The sequence below is a fragment of the Esox lucius genome, chromosome 16 (genome assembly GCF_011004845.1).
Source record: "Esox lucius isolate fEsoLuc1 chromosome 16, fEsoLuc1.pri, whole genome shotgun sequence".
Taxonomy (NCBI): domain Eukaryota; kingdom Metazoa; phylum Chordata; class Actinopteri; order Esociformes; family Esocidae; genus Esox; species Esox lucius.
Genome location: NC_047584.1, coordinates 10,104,318 through 10,118,636, shown reverse-complemented (window position 1 = coordinate 10,118,636; position 14,319 = coordinate 10,104,318).

The following is a 14,319-nucleotide window of genomic DNA, read 5'->3' as shown; positions in this document are numbered from 1 at the left end:
GCAGAAATATGCTGTGTGTGCACCAATACAATGTCTTTGATCATTTCAATTTGAGTGTTTTAATATTTTTTGTTACATGTTTTTTTTCTTCCTTATTTCTTCAACACCATTGTGGTTCTTATCGCTTAACCAGGAAGTCAAGACCGCAATCTGTAAACGTCAGAGGGAACTCATTATACAGTTTTCTATTTTCATGGCGCTCAAAACGGCCTAAACCACCACAAGGAGTTGGCTACCAATTGCACCGCCCTCTGTGGGACCCCTAGGCATACAGTTAGCATATAATTGTTAATTATGGGACACTGACAAAAGTTTTATTTTCTCTGTTTACCAAAATATATCTAAGTTACAGTTAAATAATGAATATGGTTAAGGAGAAGGCATTCGACTGTGTCCCTCGCGGCATCCTGTGGAGGGTGCTTCGGGAATATGGGGTCCTGGGTCCCTTGCTAAGGGCTGTCAGGTCCCTGTACGACCGAAGCAGGAGCTTGGTCCGCATTGCCGGCAGTAAGTCAGACTTGTTCCCTGTGCATGTTGGACTCCGGCAGGGCTGCCCTTTGTCACCGGTTCTGTTCGTAATTTTTATGGACAGAATTTCTAGGCGCAGCCAGGGGCCGGAGGGTGTCAGGTTTGGGGACCACACGATTTCGTCTCTGCTCTTTGCGGATGATGTTGTCGTGTTGGCCCCTTCAAGCCAGGACCTTCAGCATGCACTTGGACGGTTTGCAGTCGAGTGTGAAGTGGTGGGGATGAAAATCAGTACCTCCAAATCCAAGGCCATGGTCCTCAGTCGGAAAAGGGTGGCTTGCCCACTTCAGGTTGGTGGAGAGTGCCTGCCTCAAGTGGAGGAGTTTAAGTATCTAGGGGTCCTGTTCACAAGTGAGGGAAGGAAGGAACGGGAGATTGACAGACGGATCGGTGCAGCTTCTGCAGTAATGCGGTTGATGTATCGGTCTGTCGTGGTGAAGAAAGAGCTGAGCCGCAAGGCGAAGCTCTCGATTTACCGGTCAATCTACGTTCCTACTCTCACCTATGGTCATGAGCTTTGGGTCATGACCGAAAGGACAAGATCCCGGATACAGGCGGCCGAAATGAGCTTTCTCCGCAGGGTGGCTGGGCGATCCCTTAGAGATAGGGTGAGAAGCTCGGTCACCCGGGAGGAGCTCAGAGTAGAGCCGCTGCTCCTCCACATCGAGAGGGGTCAGCTGAGGTGGCTTGGGCATCTGTTTCGGATGCCTCCGGAACGCCTTCCTGGGAAGTCTCCTCCCGTCCCACCGGGAGGAGACCCCGGGGAAGACCTAGGACACGCTGGAGGGACTATGTCTCCCGGCTGGCCTGGGAACGCCTCGGTGTCCCCCCGGAAGAGCTGGAGGAAGTGTCTGGGGAGAGGGAAGTCTGGGCATCCCTGCTTAGACTGCTGCCCCCGCGACCCGGCCCCGGATAAGCGGAAGAAGATGGTATGGTATGGTAATATGGTTAAATAAATAATAACTACAAGTGCCCATATTCAGTCTCTCAGCTTTAATTTGAGGGTATTCACATCCAAATTGGAAAAAGGGTTTAGGAATTACAGCTCATTAATATGTAAACCCCTCTTTTTCAAAGGACCAAAAGTTATTGGACAATTGACTCAGAAGCTGTTTCATGGACATATGTGGACTATTCCTTTGTTATTTCTTCATCAAGTAAGCAGGTAAAAGATCTGGAGTTGATTCCAGGTGTGGCACTCTCATTTGGAGGTGTTGCTGTGAACCCACAACAACAGACAAAAGAGCTCTCAACACGTGATAGCAATTCTATCGATTAGAACTACTTAGGAAGTAGCTACATAGACAGAATTCTCTTACCACTTTTAGCAGTTTATTTTTAACAAGGAGAGAGGTATCAAATCTTACAGAATAAACTGTGAAACATCTCCGGGGTCAGTTGGAAATATGTCCAATGCAATACTGTACAAGAATGGGTGGGGGTAAGAATCTGCATGTTCATTCCGTAAAGACAATTACAGTCGTGCCCAAAAGTTTGCATACCCTTGGAGAATTGGTACATCAGTGAGCCACCACCAGGCTTCACAGTGGGGATGGTATTTTGTTCACCATAGGCCTTGTTGATCAAATTTATTTATAAAACCCTTTTTACAACAGCAGTTGTCACAAAGTCCTTTACAGAGACACCCGGCCTTAAACCCCAAGGAGCAAACAACAGTAGTGTTGAATTTCAGTGGCTAGGAAAAACTCCCTAAGGTCGAATTTTAGGAAGAAACCTAGAGAGGACCCAGGCTCAGAGGGGTGACCAGTCCTCTTCTGGCTGTGCCGGGTGAGATATTAAGAGTCCAATTGGAATAATAAATACATTTCTCTGGGCTAAATCCAGAGTCTATTTGATTTTAGACTAGGTCAGAAGTATGACCAGGTGGACAAGGACAGGGACAGCAACGGGCACCCCAAACCAGGTAATCCGCAGGTGTGGACCAGGACCTCATCTCCTTCTAAAATGTAAAACTGGAGGAAACTGAGAAAAGTTAGTAGTACATATTAGTAGTACATATCCCCCAGCACAATAATATAGCAGCGTAACACCTTGGAACTGAGACGGGGGGGTCCGGTGACACTGTGGCCCTACCCGGGGGAGGCCCCGGACAGGGCCCAACAGGCAGGAAATCAATCCAACCACATTGCCAGGCATCAACCAAAGGTACACCCACCAACCGCAACCCCCCTGAATGAGGGCCGAGTATTGCTAGCGGCGTACAGCCCAATTGCACAAGTGCGCAACAGAGAGTCAACAACAAGCCAGTGACTCTTCCCCCGAAAGGCATTGGAGGGAGGGCATCCCAGTGGCGACGAGAGCCCACCTGGCAAGACCGCAAGGGTGGACAGTATCAAGCCTACTGGTCACCTTCACGCCCCCGGGCCAGGCTACACCTAATTATAAACCGTGCTGTAGAGATGAGTTTTTAGTAGACACTTGAAAGGTGGCACTGAGTTTGCATTTCTAACCTTAATTGGCAGATCATTCCACAGGAGCCAATTAATCCCTTTGATCCCTCTCCAAACATAGTGCTTATGATTGTGACCTTGTGGTCTCGTAACTCCAAATTACAGTGTGCCAGAAGCTATGAGGCGTGTCAACGTGTTGTTAGGCATATTGTAACCAGGCTTTTTTATAGCACTGGCACAGTAAAGGCTTCTTTCTGGCAACTCGTTTATTTATTTATTTGGGGATATGTTTTGTTTTATGATGGTGCCATTCTGTTATGACCTACAGTTGAATGTGAATCCCATGAGAAATAAAAGACATGTGTTTTGCCTGCCCACTCATGTTTTCTTTACAAATGGTACATATAATTTTCAAATCTCCAAGTGTATGCAAACTTTTGACACAACTATATTGTCGGCTCAGATTCAGCCAAATTCAGCAACGTTGAATGGACGGCGCTTCACTTTACAGATGGACAATGACAACAAAACATACTGCGAAAGCAACCCAGGAGTTTAAGGCAAAGAAGTGGAATATTCTGAAAGGGCCGAGTCAATCACCTGATCTCAACCCAATCGAGCATGCATTTCCCTTGTTGATGACAAAACTTAAGGCAGGAAGTCCCACAAACAAACAACATCTGAAGACAGCTGCAGTAAAGGCCTGGCAAAGTACGACAAAGGAGGAAACCTAACTTTTGGTGATGTTCATGCATTCCATACTTTAAGCAGTCATTGCCTGCAAAGGATTCTCGACAAAGTATTAAAAATGAACATTTATTTGTGGTGGCGTACAGAGCCAAAATTATGAAAATTGTGTGAGTGTCCAAATATTTCTGGACCTAACTGTACATCTTTAGGTTCCTTTGAAATAGCCGCCAGAGCAATCATCGTCACTGAGCTCATGAAAATACAGGCAGATTAACTTTAACCAATCAGCCTAGTAGATAGGGAAAACATACTGAACAGGTGAAGGCAATGGTGGGTGGAAAAAAAGCTGCAGTAGTGAGGGGCAGCAGCAAAGATGACCCCTTCAGCTCACAACTTCAGCAATGCCCCAATTAAGGTTTGTAGGAAAATATTATTGATTCCTACTGAAAGGCAGAGAGAAGATGGTAGCACATATACACACTGCAGCACTAGGATAAAACATCTATTGGCAGTTTGTACTTTAAACAATCATTAAGATCCTTTGGTATTGAAATTAGCCGCAATCATCCTGACGAACACATGTGCAAGTATTAGGAAAGTTATAGAATGCATTCAGACACTGGGGGACTATCAGACAGTGGGGGCCTTTTATACCTTCAAATAATGCAGATACAAATGTGTTTTTATTTGTATTATCATTTTCTATTATTTAGTCCTTTTTATTGATTATTTGGTCCTTTTTAAATGATTTAATCATTTTTCAGGCATTTCTTCAGTTAGAAAGGGAAGGATAAATACCAGAGTGAAAAGGCAGCTCAGCCAGGATGCGAGGCCTTCAGGATTTAACGGAGAGCAATTTGGATTTCTAGAAGGCTCTGAGACATGTAACTGAGATCAATGTCCTTGATTGAACATTTTGAGATGACTGACATTAGCCATGGCAACAAGAGATGTCTTGGCGAATTTATTATGGAAATTATTTTCAAGAATTTTAAACAACGTTAGTTTCAAATTATCACGTTCTACAAAGGTGCCCAAAAACAAAAAAAAACAACAACATAAGCGAACATTTTAACCTTATACCATCATCACAGCTATAAAATGAATAAGTAGATGTAACATACAAACATTCACAACATAACATGCCTGTCTGCAAAGGTGAATACAATTAGATAGTTGGTAAATTAACAGCAAGTCAAAGCTGCTGTATCTACCAAAATGAACAATACAACATAGTTGATGAATAAGACTGGCTTGATATGGAAGAGATTACATGTAGCTTGCTGATGAGATTACAACAAAGACATGCAACACAATGAATTACATGAAAATATACTCACTACAAACTTGAATACAAACTTATTTTGTAAGCTTTGATCTGAAGACCTTTGTCTGTTGATTATAATGTAATAAAGTGTATTATATTCATGGCATTTGACCTAAGACAAAGAATAATAAAGACACAGGACATTAGAAAACCAATGTCACGAATTGGCATAGTGGTGGAGAGGAAGGAACCAGGAGCAAGCAGAGTGGTAGTCGATGTCATCATTTTAATATAGGAAATAACACAGAGCACTGATAACACTAAACAAAACAAAGGGCTGGCTATGCAGTAAAACGATAGCGACCACTGCCGTGTATAAACGTAGACATGTGTTACCGGCCTCGGGGTTTACCTGGGCCAGTAGCAAGTGCCACACAGGCAATTAAGTCTGTGGAAGCAGAAGAGACGCAGCACAACTTTTAGTGCATTCGGTCTGAGCACATATTTATTTCTGCCAAAATCATCAACAATTTACAATTGTTCATTAAAACATTACGTTATACAATTAATTCTTAAACTCCAGACGTATTCCGACATCCATACACATACCTTAACAGTCATTCACTATAACATATTCACCTTAAGCTAACTAATCCATACAGATGAAAGCAGAATAGTCAGATGTAATTATCCCTTTCAATATAACTGTGTGTATGCCTTGTCATATGATTACATGTCCTGAGTAATTGTATAAATGTTACATGTCCATCCTTCGTTAACAGCATTTTGATTTCTAGTATTTACTGGACATTACTTAATACAGTAACACAATAATTGTTCCCTCCAGGCATAGCTGTGTCTACTCAAATTAGCTATGAAAAGGTACCTCTGAAACTCGCGCGCCTAATACTAACTTCGCGCCAAAACCGTACTGAGGAAAGTAACTTGTAAAGTGTGGCTTCTTAAAACTTTAACACCTTTCTGGTACAACCTATAATATATTATACAAATTACAGTACATATCTGAATACAATACATTAACTCATGAGGAAAACCGAATACTCAAATACAAACTAGATGACTCCCAACTACTAGCAACATGAATGGCTAGCTTTCGCTTGGTGGAAAAAGTCACATTTCCTTCGCATTCAATAAAACTGTTACAGGTCCATCATTCACACATTTGTTTGCAGATTATCCTAACTAACTAGTTCATACAAAACACACAACTTTGACCCAAAACGAACATCTTTTAGAGAGTATTTTACATACCTGTGGAAGCAGAAGAGACGCAGCACAACTTTTAGTGCATTCGGACTGAGCACATTTATTTCTGTGCGAACTCAGGACCGTTGCCTCCATAATGCAACTCCACAGCAGCACCTATTGGTCAGGTGGAGTAAATACAGTTTTGTAACTGTTAAGACAATTGTTAAAATAGTACACTATGTTCAAAAAATAAGGGGGGTGTCTGATAATAGGATTACCTTTTAATAGAGGCCATTTTCTAACCCTCCACACATGCAACAATGACAGACAAGTGAGGGGAGCAGAGGAGAAACACATAGTAATGACTTGATTGGGACCTGGTGTGAGCAACAATTGGAGACAAGACAAATGAAGGAGTCCGCGGTGAGTTCATATACAACGGGAATCCGGGAAGAACGGGAGATGACGGAGCTGTCCGTCACCTCACCGTCACACCCAATAGTTAACTACAAATGACAGCCTGACTATGCTTTGGCAGCTAGCTAACATCAGTGGTTGGTGACTTTACTTGAGGCTAAAAACTAGCTGAGAATTGCATGACATTCAAGACAGATGAAATGTTTCATGAAGACAACATGCTAGCGCAACTATAGTCTTGTTTTTACCTGATTGTAATGCCAGCTGTGCCCTCAGCTTGACTTTCTCTTCAGTCAGCCGCTTGATCTTCTCCAAATGTTCTGAAAGTAAAGACAGACAGTTAATTATTCAGTCCTAAATGTCTAGTTATTTTACAATCAGAACTCAAATCGCAGTGTCCGCCAAAATGTTCATTCTTACCTTTATGTGCAGAGCTAAAACCTCCCCCAACCTCTGCCTTCTTGCCCTTAAAAATAAATTGAAATTGACAAATAAAAATGGAAGCAACATGCTTTTATAAAAAGTTAAGCATCTGGGTTAAGTGAATGAACCCACACACCTATGTAGCAGTCCTCCAAATGGTGGCATGGAGTACCTCTCTGGTGCCTTGGAGTACTGTGCTTGCTCCATCCTAAAAATAAACATAAAAGTTGCTGAACAGGTAAATATGGTGAAACCAAGTTAACATTGCTGCAATTACCAGATCAACATGTAATTCATATACCACCAGGGCTGCAATCCACAGGGTGTTGTGGTGTAGATGTGCGCCTTGGGGTGGTAGGAGCCCACGTTGGAACGATTTTCACTCTGGCGATACACACGTCCGGTCTCTCACGTGTCTAGGAAAAGTTAAGGTTTTGTAAGCATTTACCCTGCAAAACATATTTTCATTCCAAGTTTAAAATGTTTATTACGTTTTTAAATTCACCTGCATGCTTGATGAGCTTATAAGGGACAGCCTCCCCCTTTGAGCCACAGGCATGGAACTACTGCCAGACAGTCATCCTCTGCGAACAAAACTACAGAAAACATGTTTAGAAAGCAATGTTTAGAAAAGAGGTTTAAAAAACTGGCAGCATAAGACACACACAGGCTAGCTAAGAACAATGTGGATACACAAATACACACAGGACACCTAACGGAATTGTAACAAGTGCAGGTTTAGCTAGTCTAGCTAAATGTTACTGCCAAGAGTGACATTTTCCACATGATGTGGATAACGTTACACAAAGAAACACGATTTAGCTAATGTTATGTATCAGTTGATAAAAGCTACAAGGAATAAGCACATATATTATAACATTCTAACTTGCTGATACACTAAGAAACACGATTTAGACAAGTTAGCTAACGATGTTACCATACCTGTTCAACTGTTGATATGCAAAGAAGTACAAAACATCAGAACTTGAAGATAAAAGAAGAAACAAAAAATAGTATGCAACCAAACTTGTGGACACACAAATAAGGGTTACTGTAGGTATTTAATCACAGGCCAACCGCTGTTTTTTTCAAGCTCAGTTTCTATAACTTGTTTTCCCGCCAAAGGTTTAGAACTTGCATTCAGCTATCAGTAACTTTGACTAAAGGAATCAAATGTTAATAGAATATTGCAAACAGTCATTGTTTGATACAAAACAGTAATTACGTTCTTACTCAGTAACATAACAACACTTAGTTATTTATAATAACGCAGAACAGAACTCACCATAGCTATGTAGGTGACTCAGCGTTCAATAATTTTCTATCCAATGTCCAAAAAAATCTTGATCTTTGTTTGTTTCGGAAGTTCATCAAATTGTATTAACACGGTGTCATAATCCACATGTTATATTTTCCAATTCAGAGCATATAGCTTATACCTTACACCCTTTGAAAAAGTTGTTCCTTTTCCTGAACAAGACTTAAAGAACCAAGTCACAAAAATTATGCAGTTTTCAGATCACTAGAATGTGGGATTCCTCTTTGACTTTGCTAACGTGCAATTCACATTCGCTACAGCGCCATCTACAGACATGGCGGTGTTTAAACACAGTAAAGAACATCCTCCATGAAACCATTAAAGTCTAGGCTATATGCGAGTGGTTGGAAAATGGCCATTAGTTCGGGACAAAAATTATGGTAGGCAATGGCAAGAGACGACTGTTTCTATGTGTTTACTGTCTACACAAAGGTCCTTTAAAAAAGCAATAGTGCAAAAGTCAAAGTCTCTTTTATTTATAAACTACCAATGTTGACCAAAATTCTGTACACTAAGATTTAACAATATTAAAATAAAGTTAATACAAATAATCAGTAAGAATAAAAGGGGTACCCTAGCATCTCAATGTAAAATTGCTAAGACTTTAAGAAACTCAACATCTTCGGTACATAATATCAGTCCTGTCATGGTTCCTCCATCTGCACCTTCACGTCACAAGGTCTGGGTCTTGGGGGGGGGGTGGTGTCGGTGATTGCGTGTCTGTATGTTTGGCTCCTACCTGATATTTAACTGAAGTGATTGGCTCTCATGCCCTTTGTTATTTTGTTTTGTTTTTTACAATCAGTTGTAACTGCCTCCTGACAAGTTTTTCATTACACTTTCAGTGTAATGAGTTTACCCTCATCTCTGCTTTCGACTCTTATTCCTACTACGAACATCACAAGTCCGGAGAACTCTCTTTATACAAGGGACAAGGCCGAAACCAATATTGGATGGCGGTGATCTTTGGGCCCACAGGCGGCACTGCATTAAATAAAGACATGATTATGTTGTAGAAATCACTGCATGGGCTCAAGAACACTCCTGAAACCTCTACCATGCAAAGAAACGATATATGAAACAAAATCCAGAACCGCTGCCTTCTCTGGACCCAAGCTCATTTAAGATGGACTGAGGCGAAGTGCAAAACAGTCCTTTGGTCTGACGAATGAAGAATCCGGCTTTTTAACAGTGTACATTCCAAAAGCCAGCATCCGTGATGGTATGCTGGTGCATTAATTCATATGTCATGGGTGACTTGCACATCTGTGAAGGCACCATTAATGCTGAACAATATATACAGGTTTTAGAGCAACATATGCTGTCATCCAGACAACGTATTTTTCATGGCTCCATAGTAAAAGAGTACAGTTGTTAAACTGTCAGCAGAGTGGCAGCTGAAATCGTCAGATATCGTCTTGATCTTCAAAACAACCAGGAGGACTTTGGACAGGGACAGCAGTGAGTATTTCAAGCCTGGTACTGCGCAGGTGTGGGCCAAGACCTCATGTCCTCCTAAGTTTAAAATGGCAGGAGACAGGAACATTTAGAAAATGCATTCCTTAGATCTACAAGGATTTATAGTGGAGAAGGAGAACTGACCCTACTACCCCAGCACAATAATATAGCTGCGTAAGACCCTGGGACTGAGACAGGGGGGTCCAGTGACACTGCCAACAGGCAGGAATTCAATCCACCCACATTTCCAAGCATCAACCAAAAGGACACCCACTAACCGCAACCACCCTGAATGAGGGCCGAGTAGTGCCAGAGTAAAGCCCATTTGCACAATTGCACTGTCACCCATAGAAAACTTTTGGCACATTATGAAATGAAAAACATGATAAAGGAGACCCCAAACTGTTGATCAGCTGAAATCCTGTATCAAGCAAGAATGGGAAAACTTTTCACTTTCAAAACTACAGCAATTTGTCTCCTCAGTTCCCAAGTTCCCAATATTTTTGAAATGTATTCCAGGCATTAAATTCAAAATGGGCATGTTTTTTTCAAAAAACAATAACATTTCTCAGTTTCAACATTTGATATGTTGTTAAATATAGGGGTAAATGATTTGCACATCATTGCATTCTGTTTTTATGTGAATTTTATGCAGCGTCCCATATCTTTTGGAAACATAGTTGTGTCACATTCAAGATTGTGTCAATCTTGTACCTATCTTGTTGCATGCCATGGGAGCTTTATATTCTGGCCCCTTTGTCGAAACCAGGGAGGCCTAACCCTCGTCCAGGAGGTCTACCATCATGTAGGTTTTTAGCTCAATCCTAATTTAGTATACCTGATTGTAGTTATTAGCATCTCATCAAGCTCAACTTAATCTAAATCATGTGTATATTGTTAAATTTAGAGTGAAAAACTACAGGAAGAGTGTTGATCTAAATGGTGGGAGCAGACATTGTGGAGGAGGGTGATTGTTTATAGCCTGGCTAACCCCGTATTCAAGTCCTCCTGACTTGTCTGTAAAGTGTGTTTTCATGTTGTCGGCAAGAGATGTGGATTATTAAGGAGATGCGCCACCGGTTGAATATCCTCTTTCAAACTGAACAAATCATTACCTATGTTTTTCTAAAGCATTGCCCCGCTAAACCAAACTGTCATGTTTACTGCCAAAATATTTAGGGTAGCTTTTTGACGCGGAAGCTCACAGCGTTCTGCAAGCACATAGCTATTTAAAAGGAACCAATGAAAATGCTTGCACATTTTCTTTGAATATGCTCCAGACCAGTGAGTTACAGTAGGTCACGTTAGGTTAGATTGTTCAGATGCGTTGGGGGGTTGAAAGGGGGGAATAGGTTTATGTAAGGCTGGAGGAAGGTCGTAACGGGGTTACCTTTTTCTGTTCTGTCATTACGTTTTTACATTGTTTTTTTATTATTTACATATATATTTTTTTTTATTTCACTTGTTTTTAATTTCAATTGTTCTAACATGAAACAAATTAAAAACCATCCAGAATAATTTTGGTCAGAATTCCTGTCATAATGGTTGATCATTCTTTTTCACATGTTCTGTCACCATGGAAACTGTACAACGGAGAGACTGACCGCTGCTCCCGGCTTCCACCCCAGGCATTTCCTCTACCTACTATCAACATGAAATGCTTCTATCTGAAAGGCAAAAAGCACCATTTCATGTAGTTCCTGATATGATCTCAGATTTTTATCAGGATTTGAGGCTGTTAGGAAGACTAAATGAACAGTTTTAGCCATACTGATGGTGTTGGAGCGATGCATTGATAAGCGATGCATTGATTAATACTGCCAGGTGGTTGATGAAACCAGACTGAATACAACGCTGTAAGTCTGGCCACTTGATCATGCACAGTCTGATATGCAATTACCTGCATTACATTTCATTCATTTTTAACTGGGAGATGGGAATAGAATTGATGAAAAGAAGTGCTACTTACTGCATTAATTTACTGAGACAGTGCATGTTCCTCCCCATGTCTGGCTGGCTATTATATCAGATTTGTGATTTGAATGACAATTTTGGAGAGTAGTTTGACTCCGCTTCTGAAGTTATCTGTAAGCCTATCTATTGGGTTACTGAAATGAAAACTGAGATATGCTATGAACAGAGGTCTGCTGTCTACAGTGATACCAAACTCAGCAGGAGTATGATGTACTTAAAAATAAATCGGAGCAGGAAAGCTTTCACAGTCCCACTCAGTTGGCCTATAAAGTGCATCAAAGCAAATAGAAAAACAGAAATTCAACAACAATCCCAGACCTCACAGGCTCATATTCCCCTCCCCTCACCTTGGATATCGATTTATTGTCTCTTTTCCACTTAGCAAGCATCATCATACTCCTGCATTAACATCAGAAAAACCCAGAAGACTCATCTCTAGGACAGAATCAATAAGAGCAGGAGTCATATTCACATTATAAACAACGGTGCCTGAATACTTATATGTTGGACAGCGCACAGCCTGTCTGCATCAATCTCTGTGAAGACTGCTTACTCTATCTCTTAACAGACAAAAGCTTAAGGCACGACATACAACCTAATGTCCCTACAGAAAGCCTGAACCCATTTATATATTAAACCATATGTAGACACTTGAAAGAAACTGTAGCAGTGTCATGTATGTTGTCATATAAATTTAATCACATTTATACTGTATGTAGCCTACAACATGTTCAGTAACATTGAAATGGAAACGAAAGAATTAACAATATTGAATACCACGAAAGTATGATTTGAATGAGATATTTCAGTAATTGAGAAGACTGTAAATATACTAATATCAAATATAAGCACTAATTAGACAAATCATTTAATTTGATTTAATATATTCCCTCCAAGCATGCAATATTGTCAGGGGAATAGTTTTTAAGTTGGTTATAGTTCAGAAGCGCTTGTATGTGTTCAAGTACATTGTAAGTATAGTGTTACTGTCAAAGATTAGTTAAAATTTACTTTGTGGCTGTGTTTACAAATAAGAAAATTATTGGCTGATACCGATATACCACAAATGGCCGATGTTAACACAGATAGCAATGTTTTTGTCATTTCCGTACCTGTACACCCTTGCATACATTAAATACAAAATCTTGCTTTTGATGATGCTTCTATTTAAACAAATGTAAGTTATACATAAGTTATCTTTCTATATATATTTAAATAACAAAAGTCTCAAAAATAATTCCGATAATGAATGGAAAATGTATAAAAAACATGTTAAACACACATTCCCTCTTTCAATTGTTCATTATACAATGTCTGGATATGAATGTAGTTAAGGTACGCAAAGGTATTTAACTCTCAAAACTGCTTTAAGAAATGCAATTGTTGGTTTTTGGATAGGGAGTAATTTGCTAAGGAGTACTTATTTTAAGTAGTTAGGTCATTACTGTATATTGAATAACACCAATCAAACAAGCAGATCAGTAAGTGTAGCTGATTAACATGAAAGAGCAGGTTAGATTTAATATTTCTGAACTTTCCTGAAAAATCTATTTGGATTAGTAGGCTACTCATCACCTAGACCACACCCATAATTAATGAAACTTAAGCCTACTCATCACGACCAGACTGATGTCAGCGTAGCCTTTAGATGTAAGCTTACGGAATCAGACGGTTGTGCGAGACTAATACAATAGCACCAAGAGCTCAATAACCTTAGAAGTTAACAGATCATCTATATACTGAGAAAATGTCATTTGTGTCTAACAAAAGGTAAATGACTGGAATATTTTTTTTGCCATGCTGAAGTGCCACGGTAAAATAAACAGAAAGCACAACTGGTCTAAAATCACATATTTTATTAGAATCATCCAATACCTATTGCAGGCCAGTATATCAGGGCGTGATGCAGCATGCATCCCTGTTCTTTACCCATCAGGCCCCTTGACTTTTTGGCTGACAGATATTTGAAACACATGACATTGGGCACCTGCAATGGTGCTGTTTTGCTTTGTGAATATACTGTAGGCTAATACTTTATTCTAGGTTTGAAAAGTGACTGGTATGTAACATGACACAGTGAGGTAAGAGAAAAAGGACTTCAAGGAAATAGCGCAATATGTTAAAAAAATTATTGTCTATTTCCATTAAAAAAAATTTTGGTTAGAAGAAAACAAATATGATTGTGAATATGAAATGTGTCGGGTATGAGAACAGTTATGATCACACATGTCAAGGTCTGGTTAGATGGTAAGAGAACAATCAGTCTTGTGACCAAAGTGTTGGATGCAGGAGAAATGGGTTGGAATAAAGACCTGAGTGACTTTGACAAGGGCCAAATTGTTATGGTCAGACGACCGGATCAGAGCATCTCTGAAATGGCAAGGCTTGTGGGGTGCTCCCGGTCAGCAGTGGTGAGTACCTACCGACAGTGGACCGAGGAGGGACAAACCAATGACAGGGTGTTGGGTGCCAAGCCTCATTGATGCAGGAGGGCAACAAAGGCTATCTTGTCTGGTCCGATCCAACAGAAGGTCACAGACATTTTTTATCATAGTTACAGTAGGAATGTGTCACAAACACGGTGCATCACACCCTACTGCATATGGGGCTGTGTAGCCACAGAC